Source organism: Sardina pilchardus, chromosome 6 (assembly GCF_963854185.1).
Source record: "Sardina pilchardus chromosome 6, fSarPil1.1, whole genome shotgun sequence".
Classification (NCBI taxonomy): Eukaryota; Metazoa; Chordata; class Actinopteri; order Clupeiformes; family Clupeidae; genus Sardina; species Sardina pilchardus.
The window spans coordinates 35,457,551-35,481,956 of NC_084999.1; the positions used below are offsets into that span (position 1 = coordinate 35,457,551).

At 37.1% G+C, this 24,406-nt stretch overlaps 1 protein-coding gene across 8 annotated transcripts in view; it reads left to right on the forward strand.

Annotated features, from left to right (window-relative positions):
• Nucleotides 1-4,658: 4,658 nt before the first annotated feature.
• Nucleotides 4,659-24,406, forward strand: part of mag (myelin associated glycoprotein) — a 90,371-nt gene continuing 70,623 nt past the window's right edge. For 6 of the 8 annotated variants that reach the window (XM_062539685.1, XM_062539679.1, XM_062539682.1 and 3 more), the window contains exon 1: nt 13,238-13,384. The gene's annotated coding sequence lies outside the window, so the exon portion shown is untranslated. Of the gene's footprint in view, nt 4,729-5,071; nt 5,102-13,237; nt 13,385-24,406 lie in introns of those variants that run through there. The other 2 variants (XM_062539680.1, XM_062539681.1) reach the window with 2 other exon arrangements.

Consider the following 24,406-nt stretch of genomic DNA (forward strand, 5'->3'; position numbering starts at 1 on the left):
AGAGAGTTGATAGTGTGAAGGTAGACAGTTTAAAGATTAAACATTCCAGTTCTAACTTAACTAATGATTTCTATTCATGTTAAAATGTTGATTAGCTAACTTAGCTAATGATTTCTAGCAGTTACGCTAAAAATGCTAATTATGTTAGCAATGCTAACTTTACTTACAATGCTAACCAGGTTGATTAGCTAACTTAACCGATGATTTCTAGCAGTAATGCTAAAAATGCTAACTATGCTAACAATGCTAAATTTGCTAACAATGCTAACCAGGTTGATTAGCTAACTTAGTTGATGATTTTTTGCAGTTATGCTAAAAATGCTAACTTCGTAACCATGCTAACTAGCTAACTTGCTAGTGAGGACTTTTATTTTGAAACATTTGTTGCTAGGGTATCCATGGTGGCCACTATCAGGAAACAAGAAGTTACTGCAGTAAAATTATGTTGGTTGCTATGGAAACAGTCATAAACACTTCATTTTAATGGTTGCTATGTTGGTTGCTAGGTACATGGAGGTTTCATGTAGTTGACTGGAGGCATAGTGGATGATAACTGACAGTTGGAATGGTTGAACAGTTCAATAGTTGAGTAGTTTCAATGGTTAAATGATTTAATAGTGTATTATTGCAGTGAGGACCTTTATTTTGAAACAGTTGTGGACAGAGGAAGTAGTGAAACAGGATCTGTAGTCTTAATGAGATTGTATGCTTAAAGCCTGAGACAGAAGGTGCCTCTCATAGCGTTTACGCGTCCTCTCTCGCTCCTCACTGATCTACATAAAGAATGATGGAGCGGCAACAATGGGATAGTCTAGCCCTTCTTCTATCTTTCTTTATGTAGATCATTGAGGATCGAGGAGCGAGGGAGGACATATAAACGCTGCTTGAGAGGGACCCACAGTAAATACTTTAAAAGTTGTATGTAGATAGTCTAATTAATGTTGATAGACAGAATGTTTAATGGATGTTGATAGGCAGATTGTTTAATAGATATTGATTGACAGTTTAATGGGTGGATGAGTGAATGGTCTGAAGAAGATGAATGGATAGAAGGTTGGATGGAATGTGCCTTATATTCTTGTTAAGAGAGACACTGATACAGCTCTCTGAGAGTAATTGACACAGGTGTAATCAATTTAACTGGCTAGTCTTAAGAGAGCCAGAGTAGGCTACTCTTAAAGCCTGAGACAGAGTAAATAATTTAAAAGTTGAATGTAGATAGTCTAATTAATGTTGATAGACAGAGAGTTTAATGGATGTTGATAGACAGATTGTTTAATAGATGTTGATAGACAGTTTAATGGGTGGATGAGTGAATGGTCTGAAGAAGATGAATGGATAGAATGTTAGATGGAATGTGCCTTATATTCTTGTAGAATGGAGAGACACAGCTCTCTACTGAGAGTAGTGGATACAGATACAGGTGTAATCAATTTAACTGGCTAGTCTTAAGAGAGCCAGCCTGAGACAGAGTAGATTGTTTAAAAGTTCAATGTAGAGCGTCTAATTGATGTTGTTGATAGGCAGACTGTTTAGAATGGGTGGATGAGTGAATGGTTTGAAGAAGATGAATGGATATAAAGTTGGATGGAATTAGGAGGACTTATTTTGATACTGTTGTGCGCAGAGGATACAGGGGAACAGAATATGTAGTCTTCAGAGAGGAGCCTGAGAGAAACTGACAGTTGGTGCCCAGGTGGCTGACCAGCTGGGGTAACATTCTAATTGCTGCCGTGATGTCATAATGAGCAATGTTAAGTCTATGGGGAAAATGGTGATAGTTTTTAACTAATAGTTTAAAAAGTATAAATGTTACAAAGTTGAAAAATAGAAAGCACACATCGCGTAAGTAAGACCTACGTAACACAGTTTGAATGAAGTTTCTACGTTAAACGGTTCAAGCTGAATTGCGTGCGTTAGAAGAAGAATAATAAAAAGTTGAAGTTGAAGTTGAAGCCTAGGAAGAACAGTACAGTGCATTTTCATGCACTGTAATAATAAGAAGAATAGGAAGAACAGTACAGTGCATTTTCATGCACTGTAATAATAAGAAGAATAGGAAGAACAGTACAGTGCATTTTCATGCACTGTAATAATAAGAAGTAGTAGAAGAAGAAGAAGCCTAGGGATAACAGTACAGTGCATTTTCATGCACTGTAATAATAAGAAGTAGTAGAAGAAGAAGAAGAAGAAGCCTAGGGATAACAGTACAGTGCATTTTCATGCACTGTAATAATAAGAAGACTTGGAATAACAGTATAGTGCATTTTCATGCACTATAATAATAAGAAGAAGAAGCCTAGGAAGAACAGTACAGTGCATTTTCATGCACTGTAATAATAAGAAGACTTGGAATAACAGTATAGTGCATTTTCATGCACTATAATAAGAAAACTTGGAATAACAGTATAGTGCATTTTCATGCACTATAATAATAAGAAGAACAGTGATAACAGTACATTGCATTTACATGCAATGTAATAAGAAGAAGAACAGGGATAACAGTACATTGCATTTACATGCAATGTAATTAGAATCAGCTGGTTGGTTGGACTTTTCCACCTCTGCACACACAGCCCCTTAAGCCACATACATACAACACACTGCCTTGACCTGTCCTGTTCACCTTCCTCTGTCCACAACTGTTTGTAAATTAAACTTTGTTTAACATTTTATCTTATGTCTTGCTTTTGCATGCATTGGTAATTTCCTCGAAATTACGTTTTCTAGTTTCATGTATAGCGCCACCTACTTATACATGAAAAAGCAAAGATAAGGTGCTAAAATTGCAGGTATTTCTGTCTGAAACTACACGAAATTGGCAGTGTAGGACCATTATGACACCCTCCGAATGCAGGCCAAGTTTCATGGAAATCCATGCAATAAATTAATTTATGCTACTATACCTCAACTGGCCTGTAGGTGGCTGGACACAGTTTTCTGTGAATATCTCGAGAACCGTAAGGCCTAGTAATTACATATAAAAGGGTACCTTACAGTAATAATACACCACCATTCATAAAGGAATGAAGTATATAAAAAAAAACACAATTTAATAGATGGATCACCCAAATGATTTTTGTCCGATTGTTGTGGGCGCAGCTACTTCAATCATAATAATGCATGACACAGCCTACTTTATTTTCTGTTTTTCTTTTCATACTTCGTTCCTTTATGAATGGTGGTGCATTATTAAGGTCGTCTTCTGAATGTTATTACTCAGACATTAAAGAAATAATGTTCAGGTAGAGTGGCATGCTCAGTCCTCTTTGTTCTGTTGATGCTGATTGTAGTTGGGTGGTCTTTGGTCCGAAGGTTAATAGTTTGTATATCATGCCCTGATGAAGGCCCTAGCTGCTACGCGTGGGCATTTTTAGGTCCTTGTTGGACATATCTAGTTTGGATTAAAGACATTTTAAACTTGTGGAGTGCCTTGGTCGTGGAGAATTAATTTTTAATCTTTTTTCTTATTAAAGAAATAATGTCTGCCGTTTTAGGTGACGCCTGGTCAATGGGGAAGGCAATTCAACACGGCATCAAGCATGTGAATTTTTTTGTTTTTCCACGTAACGTTAATGAAATTGTGTAATTCTTTTTGTATATATGTCTGACAAAAATGTAGTTTATTATCTAAGTGAAATGGTAACTGGCATAAATCAGCGGCGTTTGATTAAGAACATAATTGATGTTTTGTTTGCAAAATGTTCAATTGGAGCCGTAAAGCGGGAAAGGGCGATGACCAAGAAAGATTTCTGCGGATGACGTGAAGGAGGTGTCAAGCTAGATGTTAATCTGCTGGGAAATAGCTGTTTTAGCTGGAAACACCAGAATATTAGTTTTTGAGAGATTAAGGTGCAAGCTTGCAAGCAAACAAGACTGCAGATTTTATGTTATTCTGATAAAGGAAGTCACATACTTGCTTGAAGACCACTTTCTCCAAAACCAAGAAAGGAAGAAGGGAGTCAGGTCTGACGTTCTTCACATACTTTTTTTGAACCATTTCAGAACTCAGTGAAGTGTTAAACACGTGTAACTGCTGGTAGAACAGCAGGTGTGATAGACGGTAGAAGAGTAGATGGGACAGGATACAAAGGGCATATTTTTGGACGATTTTTCTGAAGCAGCGGAGAGACATTTCCTTATCAAGAGAAGAGAAACAGTCCAACGATGCCATCATGCTAACACAAGGCAAAGCCCTCCTGGTTTATCAAACTGAGCACTTATTTTAGTAACCTTTTCAATGAAAAGTGTTTGACCATTGACCATTCGTCTGGGGAGTCTGTGCTTAATTTCTACTGCACAAGAGGCGTGATCAATGGGCATAGTTCAAATGACTCTGTACGCTTGGATAGTCATTCAACCAATCAGACCAATAATCCAGGTGTGCCTTGTGGATAAGCCACTTTGTGATTGGACCCAGCAAAGGTAGACAGGAAGCAGGAGAGATAGATGTGCAGGTTTCAAGCCTGAGCTGCAGAGCAAAATCCAAATCGCTGGCAGATCAGGCTGGGTTTACCCAGCCTAATAGCTAATGGTATTGGTGGAGGACTGATAAGAGACTTGTAAATGGACAATGAGTTTTCTACAGTCAATGGTGCGCTCAATCTTGCTCTGATAGAATGTCTTTTTTTGCCAGACTTAACAGTGGATGAAAAAGATGACAGCACAGACTGGTAGTTACTGAGATCATTTTCATCTCTGGATTTACACTATTTCCTCTCAGCAGCAGTAAGTTCCTTTCATACTGAGAGTATACTGTCAGCATGACTATCATCTGTTTATTTCCAGGCATCCGATCATACCAGTACTAACATTGTAACCATGAATATCTATAATATTCAGGCATTATATTTGACTCTGCGGGTCAGTGAAGAGAGAGAGAGAGTGTGTGTGAGTGAGTGAGTGTGTGTGTGTATGTGTGTGGAAGAGAGAGAGAATGCATAAGGGTGTGTGTGTGTGTGTGTTGGGGGGAGGGGTGATGGAACAAATTGGACCTGGAGAGGAGGGAACAGAAGCAATAGCCATTGGATAGCACAAGGCTGCCAATGACATGGTGCTGCTTGTATTTCAGGCTTAACTACCAGGGAAATATTATTAGAAGGTAAGCCCTTTGATATTATATAATCAAAATGATTATTATAACTTCCAAACATTTCACAGTTCTGTTTAAGTTTTAAAATGAATAGCTAAATCATTTTATTATTACTGTAACATAAAATAGCTCACATTGCACATCTTTACCAACCCAGTTGTGTATTATACGAAAGAATAGTTCATCATTGTAGAAATTTGACTATGAGCAAACGTTTTCCACACCCCTGTACATGTAATTTGGCCTTGTATACGGGAGTTCCTAAACCCGTTGTTTATGTCCCTTTATCCTATAGTGGCTTTAATTTAATGAAGTGCAGCGTAACATATTCATAGTCCTTTCAAGGTGCGGTCAGGGATTTTACACGATTTCAAGCCCATAACATTTTTTGTCACATTCAGCAATCATCTCCTCACGACTTCTAGCTGCCCATTCCATGAGTGCACTGTAAAAAACCTGGTCTCTGTAGGCAGCCTAGGCTCCAAAAAATGTATACAAACAAAGTGCGGGTAGCCTGTCACCCAAACCAAAATTTCTCTTAGAATGAAGAGAGGATTGAGCTACCTCTGAAGTGTTTTGTTTGGTCCTTGGTTAAAATATAATGTAAGTTTTTTTCACATGGACATTTTTTTTATTTCAATCCAGTTGAAATTGATCTGATTAAAGATCTCAATGACCTGTTTACATGAACACAAAAGAATCTGATATGTATTTAGTATGCGTTTACAGTACATAAAACAATCTTGAATCATTAAGAAGCTCCTACAGCTGTATTGTTGCTACTCAAACTCATTTGTTTACATCAATTCATCAAGCTAATATCACAGTGCTTCACCTGAGTAGCCTAAAAATCTAGACGCCCCTAGAGGCAGCATATCTAATTTGCTGCCGGGGAAGTCTAGCAACTCGTTGTTGACTTGGGAGCTGGGCTTTGGCAGCGATCACCGAACCAATCACATCGTGTATAGAGTCGGTGGGTGGGCTTAACATAATGTTGACTGACATGCAACCAGAAGTTGCGACCGTTAAAGGAATAGTTTGGTATTTTACACTTTAAGCCCGTTTCTGTATTGCCTAGCATAAAAACGAGTGTTTGACACTGAAATCTCGACGATTGAGCCTATTTGTGGAATTTGGCAGCTTTAGAATGGAGCTCTGTATGGCTTTAACATTGCTCGCTTTGTGCATGGACTATTCTGTCCTTAAAACACCCCTAAACGTTTTTAAAATGTGCAACTCACCGAGTGGTTACTGATCTTCAACGATCTTCTGTAGCAAGTTTAGCAGCGAAATACAGCTTCTGTCATCGTTTATCAGGGATTTTTGAAATCCCGGAAGTACTTTTTCAGATACCTCACAACCGTGTGTGCCCAATATAACACAACAGAATTTGAATTTCACTGCGAAACTTGCTATGGGTCATTCCGTGTCAAATCAGACAAAATCCAGTGAAATGGTTGCAGCACCGACTCCGATTTTCTTCAAAGTTTGTCTACACAATGTTTAGGTTCCATAACTAAAACCTGTAAAATATTTTTGTTCAATTCTGTTGTTTACACAAGCTTTTTGCCCTTCGTTTTTTACATTGTCTGAAAGGCCTTATCTTGGAGGCCATGTTTGGACATTCATATCTTAAAAAGTATTATACCTAGCCCGACCAAACTTTTCAGAATGGAAGACAAGCATGTTCTCAGTAACATTCAATGATTAAAAGTTTGTATCACAGTCTAATTGATTGTATAGAAGTCCCTAGTTTCTGAAAAAACATGCAAAGAAAAGTGATATTGAGGGTCTCAAAACGTTTTTATTGGGACACACCTGCCATCAATGAGTCTTTTCTATAGAAATGTAATCCTTTGTTAATGTTGTCCCAAAATGTGAAGTCTCCAAAACAAATGAATTTGACAATAATAAGGATAAAACAAGGCAAGTCTGTATTTTTGTGTCATTTTCATGCAGCTGAAAAGCTATGTGGGGTAGGTAGTAGGATCATGAAAATCTATGTGGTAATAGAAAAGTATATGGACATGTAGTGTGTAAAGTTCTAATATTGTACCAAGCCCCGTTCTCAGAATAAATGCATGTAGTTACAGGTGTTTTGGTAACACCAGAATAAACATTTACAATAAAAAATGTGAAGTTTGGCACCCCCCTCTGGCGAAACAGTAGCATTTTGCTACTTTTACAAGGCATTAACTCTGGTAGCTATTTGAATGGAATTGAATTCATGTGCTGTGTGCTGTGCCAGCCCCAGCCACTACCAGGACAGGACGGCAGTACTCCTTCGATAAGAACACGTATGAAGATATTCAAATGGCCTTTGAGAACTTCACAGCCACCAACTAATGAAAGGCCTATTTTAGATTAATGGTGAAAACATAATTTGGTGTATTTGGCATCCTTTTCAATTTCAAGGTATTAGGAATTTCTGCTTCTTTTTGAATACGAGAAGTAATATAGCCTTTCCATTCCATTCAAATAGCTACCAGAGTTAATGCCTTGTAAAAGTAGCAAAATGCTACTGTTTCGCCAGAGGGGGGTGCCAAACATCACTTTTTTTTATTGTAAATGTTTATTCTGGTGTTACCAAAACACCTGTAACTACATGCATTTATTCTGTGAACGGGGCTTGGTGCAATATTCGAACTTTACACACTACATGTCCATATACTCTCTATTTCCACATAGATTTTCATGATCCTACTACCTACCCCACATAGCATTTCAGTAACAGGAAAATGACACAAAATACAAACATGCCTTTTATTGTTATTATTGTCATGGTTATTTGTTGTGGAGACTTCAAATTGTGGGAAAACAATTAATTAACTGCCGTATTTGAAGAGGAAATAGTGACTGATACCAAGTGAAAAAGATAAACAGTTTTTTTAATACCCTAAATATCACACTTAATGCACGTTTTTCCAAAATCTAGGGCCCTTTCGAGAGTCAAGAGACATTTAATACAGACTTTAAATTGTTTACACATGCTTATTATTTTGATAGTTGATCTTCCACCCAAGAAAATTTGGGGAGGCTAGGGAACATATTTGTCAAGATATTAATGCCCAGACATGGCATGTGTTTTTCAAGCTGTAAAAATTAAAGAACTTCAAGGTCTAAAAAAGATATAAAGACAGATGATTTGCACAGAAATATTTCACAGGCCTTGGTTTTAGGACCCATTGATGATATACACAACGTTTGAACAAAATCCGAGACGGTGCAGCAACAACCTTATCTGATTTGACACGGAATGACCCCTATAGAAGATCGTTGAAGACCAATAACCACTCGGTGAGCTGCACATTTTTAAAAACGAACGTTTAGGTGTGTTTTAAGGACAGAATAGTCCACGCACAAAGCGAGCAATGTTAAAGCCATACATAGCTCCATTCTAAAGCTGCCAAATTCCACAAACAGACTCAATCGTCGAGATTTCGGTGTCAAACACTCGTTTTCATGCTAGGCAATACAGAAAATGGGCTTAAAGTGTAAAATACCGAACTATTCCTTTAAGCATCCTGCTACTTGAAAACAAGAAGATGATTCGTTTAGGAGAGGGAATTAGAAAGACAACCGTTTATCCCACACCTCCGATTGAGCCCTGCTATGGTGAGTTTCTAGACCCTACATCTTGATGTTGGTCTAGCTTGTTGGGCTATCACCTGAGAGTAACTAATGCAAAATCAAGGTGTAGTAGACGTAGCGGGGGATTTTTAACACGTATGTTTCACACAATTTGGGATGAACAAGACCCCTGTCGACATCAACAGCATCATCACCCTACCTCTCCTCTCCACTCCAAGCCTACTAGCCTACTACATGTTACGTGTCAGTTAAGACCACCAAATGATGAGCCAGCACGGACAAACAAAGATCTCTACACTACAATCTTTGTGCACAACCAACGTTTATTATGGGCACGGCAATCAACCAATGCAGCAAAACAAAACTGGCTAAGTTTAGCTTTGTAGTCCACTGAAAATGACAATCATAGGCCCATCTGTTAGGTACATCTTCAGTGATCATGCATAATGTGATGTTTATTGCTTTGCTAACAAGATGAATAAACTAGGCTAGAATGTTACTTTGGCCAGAGTTGCATGCATTTTTTCGCAGTCACAAAATGAGACGAACAGACCCATTGCAATGGTATATATATATTTTTTTAAAAAGCCAGCTTTTGGACCATTTTAAAAAAATAAAATGCCACGAAACGTTTCTAATATTAGAAATGTGTGCATTCATAGCTAAATGCATGGGCTTGGTCACACTCACAGCATAGTCTCTATTTTCTCCCCTTAATGGTTTTGCTTTGCCCTGTTTGTGGATGAAGTGAAATCAGATTTTGTGACTCTTGTGTAGGTATGTTCACCTAAAATGATTTATTCGCCATACATTACTATGTTTTGGTAGCGGGTTTGATCGTCAGAACGGAGTACACTGCCTCTCTCGATTTGATTGAAAATTTAATCAGATTGTGTTGAATTCGATCGGATGACATGTTCACATGAGGCCTTCCGATTGAGCCATTAATCTGTTTGTAATCGGATTAAATATGCCCATGTAAACGGGAGTAGTGTCACACGCTCCATACACAAATCCCAGAAATGCCAACTGTAAAACTCAATCTCAACAAAGCTACACTGAGACGTCAAAGTGCAGGACTGCAACTTTGGTACACCATTGAAATCGACATAGAACAGGCCACCAGATCAAGAAGTTTGACAATAGGAGGTCCTGCCTTCTTTATGCCCCAGTCACACGTACGCAGTGAAGGCTTCCACTGTGCTGCTTTTTATTCAGTTTCCATGGGCTGACCCTGTTGCTTTGCTCGCATTGCTTAACTCAAAGGCTGAGAAATGTTCAACTTTTCAAGCGGCAGCACAATCACCAGCCAGTCAAATTGTGGTTATGCTAATGAACAAAGACTGTTAAATCAAGATGGTGCCCAGAGTTCAGCAAATGGTCTGAGACCGTCATAATTGCAGATAAACATCAATTGTTTGACTTTTAAGCTTGGATTTTGTGAAAGTTAGCCAGAAGTAGACACTAAAAACTTCTACAAAAGCCGCTATTGAAACCCCAAAACACGTCTGAAAGGTTATGTGAGCCAACTTAAATGTTAGCAAGCTAACGGCCCTCCACTGCTAGTTGACAGCGGTGATTGGTTGTTCAGAGCATACACAGCCCTGAGCTTTGAGAAAACCCACCGGCAAAAGCTAATACATGTGATGATACTGACTGATACATGTGACCAAGATTTTACTGTTGCTACTTGCTACTATGTAATTTGAAAACCTGTACACTTAGTAGCCTAAGCATTCCATAGATGTCCCGTTTTAAAGAATTATCCCCTGGAGACAAGAAATACTGTTTTCTGATTGGTTGGTAAGGTGGCTATTATATATTCTGTATATTTGGACACTATGAAGTAGATCTAGGAAAAAAGTTCAATCACCGCTCAATATCAATGCTCTTTTAAATGGTAACTATAACCATAGTAATGACGGTTGAACTTGGAAGCAGATTTTGCTACAATGGAATCAACTGTAACCAAGCAAACTACCCACTGTTACCACAGTCAGTAACCACAGAAAGAAGTAGCCTACAATAAACTGAACAAGTCAGCTTCTTTTTAAACTTTGTATGCTATTAATCCATGACTTTTTCCTACGTACATGAGTGGCAACAGGGTGATTAGCAGCCTCCGAAGTGTCCCGACACACAGAAATAATGGAATTGGTGGAGGAGGAAACTACACCCTGCTGTTATTTGCCACACCTCCTTCAGTAATTCCATACATTGGGGCACCTTGGAGGCTGTTGTCCCTTAAAGTCACACTTTCTATCATTATGAAACCCCTTGATTTCACCCTTCTAAATGCCTTACTTTTGACCTTAAACCCTGTCCACAACTAACTAGTTTTTAAGTCGATATGTGACTAAGATTGATTTAGGAGAAAAACCTATACTGAATTCACCACTTACTTTTTTGATTTTCCCTTAATTTCCCCCCCTTAATCTCTGAAGACCTTGAAATTAAAATTGGTATTGAGAACTTTAATTAAACAACTAAACTAACAATAACCAAACACGTTGTCTGAGAAGCTAACTAAACGTCTCATACCAGTTCTAGAAAAAAATGCAGTTGTGTTGTTTTGATTGAGTAAAAATAACAATTAGCAATAACCCAATTACAACTCAATTCTACAATTACAAAAATACTTGGAAAACAAAAGTAAAAAAAAAATTACATACTGTATGTGACACAGTGTATATATGCTGTGTTTTTTTTAACACTGTTAAAACATTCAGTTGGAAAAAAAGGGGGGGATGAGGCATTAATGTTGAACGATAGATCAAGTTAGCTAATCCTGCAGAGTCTTAACAAATCCAATAATGGAAAGAGGGAGCAGGCTGCAAGTACTGGGAGGAAAGAAAGAAGGATTGTTCTGCTTTAGATGACAGTTAGCTGTGTACATCAACTTCTCTGTGTTTAACGGTGTCAGGCTCCAGTCGCACTGTTTTGTTCTCGAGCGAAGACTGGTGACAATGGCCTCTTGTGTGTGGAGACTATGTGGGTAGTGATGTGCGTGTGTGAGTGCATGCATGCAGTTGAGTTCAGAGCGTCAAGTAACATTTGCACCCACAATCAGTTACATTATGAATCAAGTATGGCATTCTTTTCCTGCCATTTGAGTGGACATTTTCCTAAGCATATTTCAAATGAGTCCTCACAAAAAAGAATTAAGAGCGCATTTTATTCACCTATTAGACCAATCAACCAAATTACAAATCGACTTTGGATTACAACCATCAGATGTGTATGATTACTAAATACATGTTTTTCATTATTTTCACTTTACTATTAATAACATTATTTAGTACTGTTCTAGTACATACTTTCTTCTGTATTTCAATTTTATGTATATTGTCTGGAAAAGGAGGATACTGTAATCAACCATGGTATAACATTAGGCTACCTCTTGATGATTAAACCCCCCTCTGAATTGAGGGATAGTTCATGCCAAATCCTAATTCATCTTTGGGAAGAAAGGACAATGCAAGGAAAACAAATATATCAGTAAGCCTAATGTTTGTTTATTTTTTGTCACAAATGTTGATTTCACCAATATATCATTGACATGTTAAGACAATGGAATAGCAGAGATGTGGATTTATTAGTCAAAATATAGCTTTTTAAAGCAGTTTTTTTTTTGAGCAATGCAGTTATGTGATAAACCGTCTTTTTACAAGTAGATTGTTGTGTTTGGCATTATGTTAAGCCTTTCAAAGCTGTAGTCCTATTGGGTCGGACCTAGATTGGTGTGTATAGCCACATATGAGAACATAACTCAAACCATGAATAACCCCCTTGAATATGTGAAAGTAAAAATGGCTAAATAGGAGACCCATGTTCATTGTTCATGAATATGTGAGTCCAAATATTTAGATAGTCTTGAATACAAGGTATAGGGAACTTCTTCAACTTTTTAATTTTGCTTTATCCCGTTGGATAACAGCACCATTACTATGCAATCAATTGTCTGTTTTTCAGATCACTAATAACCAATATTCTTTTTTAATCGCATTCCCTCACCTTCAATGTATGGCAGCTGTGTTAATTTTTTGGATGTACTATTGTGGAACATGTCATATTGTGATATTCGGACAAGTCAAAAAGGAAAATAGGGTTTACAATTGAATAAGGACATTTTGTCTCGGTTTGAAGAAACTTAGTTCACATCATTGGGGACTTGTTTGCCTCTACAGTCTCAGTGACATTGCTCTACCCATATATTGAGAGGAAAATCCTAAGTCACTACTATAGCGCAGTGCTTTTAAGTCTCAGTGAATCAAACAATTTATTCTTCAAAAGCGTAGTGACACACATACTGTACATATGCAAAATTAAAGACACCACCATGAACTGGCCTATATTCCCTCCACATATGTGCACACCCTGTTCCTATCATAACATTTGTCTCATTTAGAGGAGCCAGTTTGCTGACAGCCTTACCATTTGGTGTCTGGTGACAGTGGCATTCTTTGTCGCGCAGACAGTGCAGGTCATGAATTTATCAATGGCTGGCTGCAAGGATTGAACAATGCCTAAGCTCTCAGTAGAAGATGGGTGGAGTGGTAAAAACAGGAGAGGAATGGGTGGAGGGCTCGTCGCTTGACCCTCACTGGACACAGTACAGAGAGAGCGAAGGATTTGCCTTGACATATGAGGATAAGAATCAGATAGAAAGGCCTATGATAACTTGTTAATACGGGCACCCTGGTAAGTCCCTATCTTTTAATGTATTTTTATGGCTGATAAGTACATATTTAGATGTCATTATATTTCCAATTTTGTGATACGCACCAATTGAACTTGTAGCATATATAACTGATGCCCGTTGTCCAACCGAGCTGGCAGACAGACCAATGACAGACTAAGCAATTTAATTCAAAGGTCTCTAGTTTCTCTTAAAGTTTCTCTTAATTATTTGATTCATTAATTTGTCATTTGTTAATGCGTTGTAATTCTCAATGCAGTTCTGGTGCTTCAATGCATAGAATAAGGAAAATAAAGTTATGGCTGAATTGAAATGGCAAACTTTGTTTTCACTGGCTTTATTCTGCCAATAAAGAACATTTGTTCTTGGCTCAACCAGACTCTGTCAAAAGGGACAGGACATTGAAAGCAGTGAGGTTAAGGCAAGGAACCAGGGACTGTCAGGTTTTGTGGGATTCTGGAAACACTTCAGTAAACCTGAATTTTAATATGTATGGCCATGTTTGTTTGTAGTTGCCTTGGACAAAATACCACAACCATAACCGTGTAGGCAAATGAGCTAGAGCTAGAACCATTTATGTATTATTAAGTCTTTTGGCATGGTCATCATGTTGTGACACAGGTATCTTGCACAGTATCTGGTCTTGTCTGTTTGGAGACAGATTTGGTTGTGAATCCTGTGGTTTTCTATAGCCCCCAAAACACATTCTTTCCCTCTCAGCTCCATATCTCTTGCTGCTTGGCCAGTTTATTCAGCCCGATACTTACCTGTTGACTTATGATATCAAACCCATCTTATTTTCTAAAGGAATAGAAAAGTTTTTTCTCCTATATAAACATGTTGTTAAGACCATTGTGATCCCAAGATATATTTTGAGATCCCTACTAGCACAGGACATTCTGTGTGTGTGTGTGTGTGTGTGTGTGTGTGTGTGTGTGTGTGTGTGTGTGTGGCTACCCAAGTGCGGTTGGCTCCCCTGAGTGGCTGTGGACCATCTGGTTGTTTATGTGCATGTGTGTTGCTTGTGTGTAAGCATGTGTGTTTACTAGAGCACGTGTCACAAGCAAACAGCAACACAAGCTGTGAGAGAGTCTGTTCCGGAAAAAATCCTGCTTTTGCCTCTCACAAAGGGCTCTTTCTTAAGCAAAAACAATTCATTCTGTTCTTCTCACTTGGCAACAAAAGTATACATTATTAAATGGATTAACATATATTTTGTGACGTTAACACTATTTTACTTACCAATGGGCATTATTTATCATCACCATAGTATTTAAAATTACACTGGAGGAGGAATATTTTTGTCTGTGGAGACACTTGGTTAAAACAGTCAACTTTGTCTAGGTAATACGTTCACATTTGAACCCTGCCACATCTTTTCACAATTGGGGCTACTGTTTGCTCTCATAACACTTTAAGTATATAGGATGCATTAACAATTGTTATTTCATTACATTTTTTGTGACATGTTGAGTCCAAAGCAACCTCTGATATCAATGTCAGCCATTGCCATCATCCTGTACTAAACTCCAGTCATGTCTGAATTTTAGGCGTCATAGTTTGACCACTTGACAGACATTAAATATTATGACCGTTTTGTAATGTAGTAATTTCATATCTGTAGGCTATTATAAATTCATTTAATATATATTTATCCTAGAATTATGACTTATCAAAAATGTGATCCTTTGTGTGGTTTTGAGTGAAACTAATTAACCAACAACTAACATTTCAAGTTGAGTCAAATCTGACTCAAGAAATCGATTTTTAATACAAATGATCTGAAAATAGTTGATGGCAGACAATCATAGCTCACTGATAATGCTATGGTTGTATAAATGGTCAAACCATTTATACAACCTCTTTTGAACTTGTGAGTTCATTGCATTTTTAAATTGATTTGTATATTCATTTTCAGGGGTATATTCTGATTTTATTTAGATTTGTTGTATATAGGTGTATGCATTATTTAAACCACCATCAACATCATCATTAACAACAATGATATTAAATATGATAAATCCTTTGTCCCGTTTGGAGACATAATTTTCAGATATGAATTTGAAAAACTCATGTAGAATACTGTTTAATAATTGAGATGCATTTAAAACTAGAGAAAGCAATTCCAGGGAATTACGAGTGCATGAAAATTGAGACAAAGATAGAGGTGAAGTAGAGAAAAGGTTGAGGGGAGTCATAGTTGGTGACAATTAACAGTTGGAATGAGCAAAAAGTTAAACAGTTGAGTAGTTCAAATAGTTGAGCTATTTAATAGAGAATTAACGGTGAGGACTTTTATTTTGAAACAGTTGTGGGCAGAGGAAACTGTTGGTGGGATACATAGCTGATGACAACTGTAATTCGGAATGGCTAAAGAGTTAAATAGTTGCATAGTTTAAATAGTTACATTATTAAATACGGAATTATGACACTGATGACTTATTTTGAAACAGTTGTGGGCAGAGGAAAAAGGTGGTGGGAGTCATAGTTGAAGACAACTGGCAGTTAAAATGGCTGAACAGTTGATTAATTGAGCAGTTTAAATGTTTAATTATTTAATTGTGAATAATTGTAGTAAGGACTTTCATTAAGAAACAGTTTCAGGCAGTAAAAACAGTTGGAGGGAGTCATAGTTGATGACAACTGACAGTAATAATGGCTGAACAGTTAAATAGTTGAATTATGTAATAGTGAATTATTTGAGTGAGGACTTTTATTTTGACACAGTTTCAGGCAGTAGAAACAGTTGGAGGGAGTCATATTTGATGAAAACGGACAGTTGGAATAGCCAAACAGTTAAATAGTTGAGTAGTTTAAATAGTTGAATTAATTAATAGGCGAGTGAATTTAGTTTCAGGCAGTAGAAACAGTTGGAGGGAGTGATAGTTGATGAAAACTGAAAGTTGGAATAGCCAAATAGTTAAATAGTTGAGTAGTTTAAATAGTTGAAATAATTAATAGTGAATTTAGTTTCAGGCGGTAAACAGTTGGAGGGAGTCATAGTTGATGAAAACGGACAGTTGGAATAGCCAGACAGTTAAATAGTTGAGTAGTTTAAATAGTTGAAATAATTAATAGTGAATTTAGTTTCAGGCAGTAAACAGTTGGAGGGAGTCATAGTTGATGAAACGGAGAGTTGGAATAGCCAAACAGTTAAATAGTTGATTATAAATAGTTGAGTAGTTTAAATAGTTGATGACAACTGACAGTTAAAATGGCTGAACAGTTAAATAGTTGAGTAGTTTAAATAGTTGAATTATTTAATAGTGAATTTAGTTTCAGGCAGTAGAAACAGTTGGAAGTAGTCATAGTTGATGAAAACGGACAGTTCGAATAGCCAAACAGTTCAATAGTTGAGTATAAATAGTTCAGTAGTTTAAATAGTTGATGACAACTGACAGTTAAAATGGCTGAACAGTTAAATAGTTGAGTAGTTTAAATAGTTGAATTATTTAATAGTGAATTTAGTTTCAGGCAGTAAAAACAGTTGGAGGGAGTCATAGTTGATGAAAACGGTCAGTTGGAACAGCTAAACAGTTAAATAGTTGCGTAGTTTAAATAGTTGAGTAGTTTAAATAGTTGAATTAATTAATAGTGAATTCAGTTTCAGGCAGTAGAAACAGGTGGAGGGAGTCATAGTTGATCAAAACTGACAGTTTGAATAGCCAAACAGTTAAATAGTTGAGTAGTTTAAATAGTTGATGACAACTGACAGTTAAAATGGCAGAACAGTTAAATAGTTGAGTAGTTTAAATGGTTGAACGATTTGATAGTGAATTATGGTAGTGAGGACTTTTATTTTGAAACAGTTGTGGGCAGAGGAAACTGTTGGTGGGATACATAGCTGATGACAACTGTAATTCGGAATGGCTAAAGAGTTAAATAGTTGCATAGTTTAAATAGTTACATTATTAAATACGGAATAAGGACACTAATGACTTATTTTGAAACAGTTGTGGACAGAGGAAATAGGTGGTGGGAGTCATAGTTGAAGACAACTGGCAGTTAAAATGGCTGAACAGTTGATTAATTGAGCAGTTTAAATGTTTAATTCTTTAATTGTGAATAATTGTAGTAAGGACTTTCATTATGAAACAGTTTTAGGCAGTAGAAACAGTTGGAGGGAGTCATAGTTGATGACAGCTGACAGTTAGAATGGATGAAAAGTTAAATAGTTGAACAGTTTAAATAGTTGAATTAATTAATAGTGAATTATTTGAGTGAGGACTTTTATTTTGAAAAGTTTCAGGCAGTAAAAACAGTTGGAGGGAATCATAGTTGATGAAAACGGACAGTTGGAATAGCCAAACACTTAATAGTTGAGCAGTTAATAGTTGAGCAGTTTAAATAGATGAGTAGTTTAAATAGTTGAATAAATTAATAGTGAATTATTTTAGTGAAGACTTTTATTTGGAAACAGTTTCAGGCAGTAGAAACAGTTGGAGGGAGTCATAGTTGATGAAAACGGAAAGTTGGAATAGCCAAACAGTTAAATAGTTGAGTAGTTTAAATAGTTGAATGAATTAATAGTGAATTTAGTTTCAGGCAGTAGAAACAGTTGGAGGGAGTCATAGTTGATGCAAACTGACAGTTGGAATAGCCAAACAGTTAAATAGTTGAGTAGTTTAAATAGTTGAATTAATTAATAGTGAATTTAGTTTCAGGCAGTAGAAACAGTTGGAGGGAGTCATAGTTGATGAAAACGGAGAGTTGGAATAGCCAAACAGTTAAATAGTTGAGTATAAATAGTTGAGTAGTTTAAATAGTTGATGACAACTGACAGTTAAAATGGCTGAACAGTTAAATAGTTGAGTAGTTTAAATGGTTGAATGATTTGATAGTGAATTATGGTAGTGAGGATTTTTATTTTGAAACAGTTTTGGGCACAGGGAACAGTTGAATAGGATCTGTAGTCTTATTAGAGCCAGACTTTATGCTTAAAAGCCTGAGAGAGAGAGTTCTGGCATACAGTAGGATTCTAGAAGCCTTAGAGTTCTGGGATAGGATTCTAAAAGCCTGGGAGAGAGAGTTCTGGCATAGGATTCTAATCGGTGATGTCATAATCATAATGTTAAGTCTATGGGGAAATTTTGATAGTTTTAATTAAATAGTTTAAAAAGTATAAAAGTTACAAAGTTGAAAAATACATGTCTCCAGTCACCTAAGTAAGATCTACGCGACACAGTTTGAATGAAGTTTCAAAGTTAAACCGTTGAAGCCGCATTAAACGCACAAAAAGCGTTAGAAGAAGAATAAGAACTATAATAAGAATAAGTGGAATAACAGTAGAGTGCATTTTTCATGCACTCTAATAACTGCATTTAACGGAAATATTATGAATACATTCCGTATAACTGTGGCTGAGGCTACTTGGGCAGTGATGATAACAGAGGCCAGAGCAGCAAAAATGTGGCCAATAATGACGAGGCCCATGGCAGTGACAACAAATGAGGAAGTGTTAGAAATGTCTCTGATAAAAAAGGAGAAGAGAAAACCCTTACAATTGTTGTTATACTGTAGAGCTGGGGCAGCCTAGTGGATGTCTTCCAGTGCTTGTTTGACTTTGAACACATGACATTTCACATCGATATACTGTATGCCACTGAATCAGGAAAAGTATTCCAGGTGGTATCACTTGACCAATCTTCATGGCCATGATTCCAGTGATACAGCAGATTGTTATTAGAATATTTGAGATCAACAGCCAAGCTAGCCATATATGAATTGCAAGGCAATGTTTATGGTACCAGAATATAATAGGATAAACATCTAAAAGTACCTGTTTAACTACTTTGCTTAAATCGTAGAGGGCACCAATCTTAAAAAGTCCTATCTGAAATTAAGACTACTACACGATTTTCCCCACTACACTATTAATTATTTGGCAAATTAATTAACCCTAGATACAAAAATGTTGCTCTAAATCTAGACCATTGCAACGCTATCCTAGTGTGGTCTCCCTGCATGTGTGTTGACACTGTGGATGCTCCTGAATGAGGTGGTGTATTTGATGTACTGTATGATCTATGAGTTTTGCACTGGCTCAATTTCAGCCAGTGACCTGCCACTGTGCTGCTTACAATCCACTCAATTAGTACCTCATCATAACTGTTGTTCTTCTTAAGCTTTCATGCCCCCTTTTATTCCATCCATTTTTTGGTACTTCTTCTCCTATAGCCTATTTCCAATGACAGAGAACTGGTTCCATTCCTGTACACGAACATTTTGAACTGTTCGCAGCATGACTAACCAAGCTGGATAGTTTTTTTTCTCCAGCGACCCGGAGTGGGTGTGTCATTCTACCATCAGAGGGGAGAAGGCTAAAAGCAAAGTAAACAAAATGAATTAAATAGCACTACACTGCACATTAAATGACGTTAAGAATTTACTGAGCTATTTTCTGCTGTTTTTACGGGACAACTGTCTCTGTCAGTCATGTCTCTTGTTTATGCATCTCATTAACTTTTGTTTATGCATGCAACCCCCTCTGGTGATCCTTGGTTCTGTTCAAAACAGGTGAAAATGCTGTTTCCCTATATAGAACCTATAGGTAAACGAAGCTTAAGAATGCCTACAGATTAGGGCTTCGAGCTTATGACCGATGGGTCGCCGGTTCGATCCCCGACCAGTCCACGGCTGAAGTGCCCTTGAGCAAGGCACCTAACCCCTCACTCCTGAATGAAGGCAGTTCACTGCTCCGGTTTAGTGTGTTCATCTCACTGTGTGTTCACTGTGTGCTGTGTGTGTTCACTAATTCACGGACGGGATAAATTAGGAGTAAATGCAGAGACTAAAGTACATGGCCAATGAGCCTGATTTGATTTGATTTAACCTAGTCAACGGCAAGGACTAGCCTTTATTTGCCTGTGAAGGTGCCCATAGTGTTTCTACCTTTTCTTATTATTGTGCATCATCTGTTTTCAACAATGGCAGTCCATATGGCAAGCCATTGAAGCATCTGGTAAAAAAGTTGTGAATTTGGCACACTAATTTGGGACAGTCCTATGATTCTTCTCATTAGTCTGCACCTCAAGTACTCTAGTGGCACCAACAGGTCAAAGTTGGACATGCATTTATGCACGTAACGTTTGACCCATATGCACAATTTTAATTTTTACATTAGAAGCACTATTTTCCTATTTCCATATGATGGCCATATAAAAAACATACTTTGCAGATGGCATACTCAATGAGCAAACAATCCTGTGAAGTTCAAATCTCATTCCTTACATTATACAACTAGCACACCTCCCTTGTAATACAATAATTAGTTCATACATGGTAATATAACATGTTTGTCAATGTTTACTCCACATAGACTAAATTCTGTATGTTACTTTAGATGGCAAAAATCTTAAATGTTTTTATGGCAGTGATGGTAGCGACTGCAGTATGTGGGTGAACGATTCACCTATTACAAATTTGTTTTCCTTTTCCTTGTAAAGGTGAAAATCTTGCATAGTGTACCTTTAACTTTGAAATCATTGGTTCAGCCTAATCAATCACATTGATCACCTAATGTTACTTCCTACTTTGCCTAAGATTTACTAACTGACAATAAACAGAAAAACAAAAAACAGCATCAACAATCAGGAAATAATGTATGTAGGCCTACTTTTGCTGTGAATAAATGTACAGTACAGTCCAAAAGTTTGGACACACCTTCTCATTCAAAGAGTTTTCTTTATTTTCATGACTATGATTATGAAAATTGTAGATTCATCCCGAAGGCATCAAGATTATGAATTAACACATGGGGAGTTATACTTAACAAAAAAGTGTGAAACAACTGAAAATATGTCCTATATTTTATAGGTTCTTCAAAGTAGCCACCTTTTGTTTTGATTACTGCTTCGCACACTCTTGGCATTCTCTTGATGAGCTTCGAGAGGTAGTCACCTGAAATGGTCTTCCAACAGTCTTTTTTTTTTAAATATATATAATTATTTTTATTTGGGGTTTTCATTCGCACATCAGTACAGTCTTTAAATCAACATAATTCATGTTCATAGCTTATTTATATAAGACACACCAACACTCATACACCAATACACACAGAAAGTATAATACAGTACATCCACACCTATTACTAACAGACATCCCACACACACAATCATACTCTGACACACACATACACACACACACACACACACACACACACACACACACACACACACACACACACACACACACACACACACACACACACACACACACACACATACACATATCCATACTTCATCCATATCTGTCCTATTCCATCTCTGCCCCTGTACCCATTGCTTAATAAGGCATCATAAATGTCCTGCCATACTTTATAAAACTGTTTTTTTTTTGTTTCCATCCTCATACATTGTCATTTCTATGCTTAGGTAATATTTAAGCAGACTCTTCCATTCTTGCAGGGTTGGGGCCTGAGCATCTTTCCAGTGTTTTAAAATTAGCTTTTTAGAAACCAGGGGAGAGAGAATAACCTGCCACCCTACAGGATATTTCAAATGGTCAGTTTCATGTAATATCCACTCCAATGGTGTTAGTTTAAGGTTTATTTTGCCTATATCCGCCATCCAATTTTTGATTTCTTTGTGACACTTAACACATAGAGCAGAGGCAGAAGGATCACATTTCTGTATTCTGTATTTTGTATAATATATTTTTGTCATGATTTTATATTGTATTGAACATAGATTTTCATTGGTAGTCGCACTATTTGTAACCTTTAAACATTCTTTCCAATATATATTTGTATTTGTAGTGTTAAGATCTTTATCCCAACCCTCATAGATTTTCTGCAAGGAGTAATTTTCCATTTGTGCCTTAATCAAGCATTCGGATAGCTTACCTATCAACTTTTTTCCTGGGTTGAGCAGTATATGCTCTATAACAGATGGACTGTTATCATACTCAAACTCAAAATGTCAATTAACCCAGCTTGTCAGTTGTAAATATCTAAATACTTCCTTATTAGTTAAATTATACTTACTTTGGAGCTGATCAAAGGACATTATTTTATTTTGTGATATGATATCAGTAAGTTTATTTATTCCTCCTTTTTTCCAGGACTCCCAGTTTAGTTTTTCATTCTGGATTTTAATATGGGGATTATTCCATAGGCATGTAATTCGTGGTATATCATTACGGATTCCTGTAATGGTTTTAATTTTTTCCCATGCCCTCAATGCACTATTTATTACAATGTTACAATTTTTAGTTTTACGTTTAGAAAACATTGCCATAAGGAGATTGTCTGGTTTAAGTTGATGGTTTTCTATGTTTATCCAAGGTTCATCTGATCTATTAACAATCGAGTCTATATAGTAAAATTGAGCTTAGTAAAAGTATAACTCCATGTTTGGTAAATTTAGACCTCCCTCCTTTCTGCTGTTCTGTAGGAGTTTTCTACTAATTCTATTAGACTTGTTCGACCAGATAAACGAGCCAAACAGTTGGTTTATAGTTTTAAAGAAAACTCTTGGAGTTTTTACAGGTCTTCCAACAGTCTTGAAGGAGTTCCCAGAGATGCTTAGCCCTTGTTGGCCCTTTTGCCTTCACTCTGCGGTCCACACGGTGGTTGGAACCAAAGATCTCAGATTTGGACTCATCAGACCAAAGCACAGATTTTCACTGGTCTAATGTCCATTCCGTGCGTTCTTTAGCCCAAACAAGTCTCTTCTGCTTGTTGCCTGTCCAGGCAGTCTCGTCTTAACAATTGTTCTAGAGATGTGTCTGCTGCTAGAACTCTGTGTGGCATTGACCAGCTCCAATCTGAGCTGCTGTTAACGTGTGATTTCTGAGGCTGGTGACTCGGGTGAACTTATCCTCCACAGCAGAGGTGACTCTTGGTCTTCCTTTCCTGGGACGGCCAGTTTCTTTGTAGCACTTGATGGTTTTTGCGACTGCACTTGGGGACACTTTCAAAGTTTTCCCAATTTTTTGGACTGACTGACATTTCTTTAAGTAATGATGGCCACTCGTTTTTCTTTACTTAGTTGCTTTTTTCTTGCCATAATACACATTCTAACAGTCTACTCTGTAAGACTATCAGCTGTGTATCACCCCTGACTTCTGCACAATACAACTGATTCCCAACACCATTTATAAGGCAAGAAATCCCACTTATTAAACCTGACAGGGCACACATGTGAAGTGAAAACCATTTCAGGTGACTGCCTCTTGAAGCTCATCAAGAGAATGCAGAGTGTGTGCAAAGCAGTAATCAGAGCAAAGGTGGCTACTTTGAAGAAACTAGAATATAAGGCATATTTTCAGTTGTTTTACACTTTTTTGTTAAGTACATATTTCCACATGTGTTAATTCATAGTTTTGATGCCTTCATTGTGAGTCTACAATGTCAATAGTCATGAAAAGAAAGGAAACTCATTGAATGAGAAGGTGTGTCCAAACTTTTGGTCTGTACTATATTATTCCAATTGCATTTTTTTTAATGTTTGCAGGCGTTGCTATGGCTGTTTGCGATACTACAAACTAAAGCGTCATCCCCTCTCACCGCTGATTGGCATAAATTAGTAAATTATTTCTAAATTATGGTGTTTCAGACAAGTATCTCCCTGAAAGGAGATCTAAGTTGGCGTGCCCAGGTTAACAGTAAACATGCATAGCTAAAATCTTCAAAGATGTAGATGGAAATATTAGTCTTTGATTAGACATTTCACCCTTTTATGTCATTGTCATGAGTTGTCCTAAATTCCACCAACAGGCAAAAATGTTCATAAACATAATTAAAAAAAAATGTTGGCAGAGACAGGGATGTCACGAACAGGGTAAATCACCCCCAACCCCCAGCAAATCACACCATTTACATATACTGCAAATACAAAATAAGGGCTTGCTTCGTTCACATTTTTGGTTGAGTGATTGATGGCATCCTTTTCTCTGACAAACACAGGACACACACATCTATCTTTGCTTTTCAGTATATGTATGCTGTACAAAATAATTATGTAACAGCTAATTACAATGTAAGTGTTGAAAAATGTTTTGGCCTTGCGTCACCATCAGGCACA